At 40.5% G+C, this 4,432-nt stretch overlaps 1 non-coding gene across 1 annotated transcript; it reads left to right on the forward strand.

Annotated features, from left to right (window-relative positions):
• Positions 1 to 2,790: 2,790 nt before the first annotated feature.
• On the forward strand, positions 2,791 to 2,871 carry TRNAL-AAG (transfer RNA leucine (anticodon AAG)). The gene has a single exon. It is a non-coding gene; the product is annotated as a tRNA-Leu (tRNA).
• Positions 2,872 to 4,432: the final 1,561 nt, after the last annotated feature.

Here is a 4,432-nt window from a genome sequence, read left to right on the forward strand (position 1 = left end):
CGACATAGGGACACTAATATCAAGAATTTAACATAATCCAATGGTCCATTTAGAAATCCCCAAATTGATTTATCAAGGTCAAGAGTTGTTAAACATGGCATTGGCTATATCTTAATGCAAATTAGGGGAAAACATAGGGGATTAGGTAGGGAATCACTTAGAAGCAACATTGAACTCATATGTAAGGTGTAGATTAGGTTAATCATAGGCTTCATCTCAGTTTTGGTAAATAAAGCAAGTTGGTGAGCAATAAATCATGGAAATGTGTAGTTACTGATCATGAGGTGAATAAATCATAGTCATATCGGTGAAAACATCATTGTATGAGGTATAGAAGGCTCCCGGCAAGGTGTTTGCAAGGTTGCAGCACCTTGGCCATGGTCCCAACAGTAAAATAGAGAAAAGAGGAGTGAGAAAGTGATTAGGAGAGAGAGTCATACCTTGAGAGTGGAACAAGAAAGTGGAAATGAGTGGTTGGCAATGATTAATAGAGGAGATGCTTCATCATTACCAAGGAGAAGTTGAGAGGCTCTCCCACGTTCTCAGATGTTGAAAATGCTAGAATAGGTCTCCAGTCTCGAGGAATAAATAAATAGAAAAGAATATTCCAGAGAATCTTTAAACCTGGGTTCAGCAAACCTGTTGGTCGATACATTTGGTCGATAGTATCGACCAAAACATGTTTCTGCAGAATTTTACAGAAAAGTTCAGCAACTTTAGGTGTGCACTTGGAGGGTTATACAAGGTCAAATTGCATGGGGTTTTCTCCTACAGTTCACTCAAGAGGTCTAGTTTTAGGGAGTACCTTCAGATTATGCACAGGAGATTGTTTGATATCTCAACTGTCTCACTCTTCATCAGTGCGCAAATTCTAACTTAACACTGATAATGTGCTCAAGGAAGGAGCAGCATCATCAATGTCCATATACTGGAGTTCCAACACCACGTCATCAACTAGCAGGGCCCACAAGTCCCTTCTACCACCACTTCGGGTCTTCGGGCCTACAAACAGAACAATGACCGAGTCGGGTCAAGGTTAGGTAAAAGCTGGATTTTACACTTGCGCCGTAGTGGGCACAGGCTAGTTCCTCGTTGACGTTAAGAGGATGAAGCCTACATGGTAACTCCTGAAGAGATCGACTGTGAGAAGACTTTAGTCGATGAGCATGAACCGAAGAGCGTGCAGGAAGCTCTTGCGGGGTTAAGCTCAAAGGAATGATTGAAAGCAATAGAGGAAGAGTTGGAGTCGATGAAAGTTAACCATGTATGGGACTTGGTTGACTTGCCGCCTGGCCGAAAGGCAATTGGGACAAGTGGGTTCTCAAGATCAAGAGAAAGGCAGATGGATCTATTGAGAGATTCAAGGCTCGTTTAGTGGCTAAGGGTTACACCCAACGAGAGGGCGTTAATTATGAGGAAACTTTTTTCCCCGTGGTTAGGTTTGCCTCAATTCGCCTCATACTATCCATTGTTGCTCAGTTGGACTTAGAGCTTTATTAGATGGATGTAAAAACTGCTTTTCTCAATGGAGAACTTGAGGAAGAGATCTATATGGATCAACCTCAAGGCTTTGAAGCAAATGGACTTAAGCGCAAAGTGTGCAAGCTTAAGAAGTCCATATATGGCTTAAAGCAAGCATCTAGACAGTGGAATATGCGCTTCCACCAAGCTATGATGGAAAATGGTTTTTCCATGCTTGAAGAAGACCACTGTGTTTACACCAAGAGATTTGATGGTAATTATGTCATTCTGACACTTTACGTAGATGACATACGTATGGCTAGCAATAGCAAGGAGCTATTGGAAACCATTAAGAAATGGTTGTCCTCCATATTTGATATGAAGGACATGGGTGAAGAAAGCTATGTGTTTGGTGTCAAGATTGTCAGAAATAGGCAAAAGAGATTACTAGGTTTATCTCAAAAGACCTATTGACAATGTCTTAACAAGATACCAGATGCACAACTGCAAACCAATTGATACTCCAGTGGAGAAGGGTTTGCATTTGAGCCTTGATATGGGTCCTAAGACTCCAGAGGAGAAAACCAAGATGGAAAGAGTTCCATATTCCAGTGCAGTAGGTAGCCTTATGTACGCTATGATGTGTACTAGGCCAAATATTTGTTATGCAGTGGGTTTGGTTAATTGGTACCAATCAAACCCAGGCATAGAGCACTGGAAAGCAGTCAAGAGGATATTGAGATATCTCAAAGGAATGAGTAACTACATGCTGTGTTACCAAGGATCGGATTTGCGATTAGTTGGCTATAGCGATGCCGACTGGGCTGGAGACATCGATGAGCGCAAATCAACCTTTGGATATGCTTTCTTGCTGAATGGTGGGGCCATTTTGTGGTGTAGCAAGAAGCAGGCTCATATATTCCTCTCGACCATGGATGTAGAGTATGTGGCATGCTCAGCTGCGGTTCAAGAGGTTGTTTGGTTGAGGAGATTCCTTCGACATACTGGAATTGTGATGACATCCAAAGAGGCTGCCCTTGTCTACTGTGATAGTACGGCAGCTCTTAGTTATGTCAAGGACCCCAAGTATCATGAGAAGACCAAACATATACAATTGAGATATCACTTTGTTAGAGACATTATATCAAGGAAGAAAGTTGTACTTAAGCACATATCTACTGGTCAGATGGTAGTCGACCCTCTTACCAAACCTATAGCCAATGCTGTTTTTATTTCTCATGTAAACTCCTTCGGCTTGCGTAGATTGTGACTTACTTTTGTACTGAAACTTTCTTATTATTGAGTAATATGAGTACATTCTAGCAAAATGTTGAGATGGCCGAGTTGGTCTAAGGCGCCAGATTAAGGTTCTGGTCCGAAAGGGCGTGGGTTCAAATCCCACTCTCAACAAAATAAAACTCTGCTAGTGTTTTGCTGCCAGTCCCAAGCCCAGGTAAAGGAGGAGGGTTGGGCATCGAAAAAAAATCTAGCCAAACCTTTTTTCATGGATTCGACCTTATATGATAAAAGCTATGCTAGGGCGTTCCCCGACAAAAGAAGCGATGCGCTACACTATGACCAAGGTGTAGTGATAGGTGGGAAAGGGTTAGCTAAGGCGTCCCCTTGTAGCGACGCGTCGCATCGGTGCCCGGATGCGGTGATAAGTAGGCAAGGGTTCCCGTGCCGTGGACGAGTGCGGGAAAAGAACCTAGTCCATAAGCGTAGGATTAGATTGGCATCTTGGAACATAGGATCTTTAACTGGTAAGAGCTTAGAATTGATAGATGTTATGAGGAGAAGAAGGATTAATGTATGGGGTAAAAAAGCCAAAGAGTTGGATGACTTTAAACTTTGGTATACTTGGATAAAACAAATAAAAATGGAGTGAGTATAATAGTGGATAAAGATTTAAAAAATGATGTGGTGGATGTTAAGAGAGTGGGTGATAGAATTATTGCTATCAAGCTTGTAATGGAGAAAGAGTTCATATATATAATTTGTGCATATGCATCTCAAGTAGGATTAGATGAAAGTTTAAAGCTAGAATTTTGGGAAAATATGGATGGATTAATACAAGGAATTCGTCAAGGAATAAAGATTATCATAGAAGGTGATTTAAATGGACATATTGGAAAAGATCAAAGAGGATATGAGAGTGTTCATGGAGGATATGGTTTTGGAGAAAGCAATGAGGAGGGGATTTCAATTTTGGATTTTGCTACTGCTTTTGATCTATCTATTATAAATACTTACTTCAAAAAGAGAGATGAACATTTAATTACTTTCAAAAGTGGACAGCATAGAAGCCAAATAGATTTCTTCCTAACTAGAAGGACTGATAGATTGTTGTGTAAGGATTGCAAGGTGATACCGGGGGAAAGCTTAACTGCACAACATAGACTTGTGGTCTTCGATATGTGCTTAGTCCCAAGAACACATAAAAGGTCCAAGGTAAACTATCCCATAATAAGATGGTGGAATTTGAAAGGAAAGTACTCTAAATCCTTCGTTAATGAAGTAGTCAAACAAGGAAAATGGGATTTTAAAGGGGATACCAATGCAATGTGGAATGAGATGGCTATGTGTATTACGAAGATGGCTAAAGATGTTCTAGGTGAATCAAAAGGAAAGATCCATTCTTATAGAGAGACGTGGTGGTGGGATAGTGAGGTTCAAGCTGCCATTAGAAATAAAAAGCTAGTTGTAAGACATGGCAAAGAACTAAGGATGTTGAGGATCTTCAAAGGTATAGATTGGATAGAAATGAAGCTAAGAAAATAGCGGGAAAAGCAAGGGAAAGGAAGTATGAAGAGTTATACAATAAGTTGGGCACAAAGGAAGGGGAAAAATCTATTTATAAGATAGCTAAGATGAGGGATAGGAAGAGTAGAGATTTTGAACATGTTAGATGTATTAAAAATGGAGATGGTAAAGTATTAGTTTGTGAGGAGGATATTAAGAAAAGATGGGA

The sequence above is a fragment of the Hakea prostrata genome, chromosome 2 (genome assembly GCF_041222555.1).
Source record: "Hakea prostrata isolate BN-2017 chromosome 2, UWA_Hpros_2, whole genome shotgun sequence".
In the NCBI taxonomy this organism is placed as follows: Eukaryota; Viridiplantae; Streptophyta; class Magnoliopsida; order Proteales; family Proteaceae; genus Hakea; species Hakea prostrata.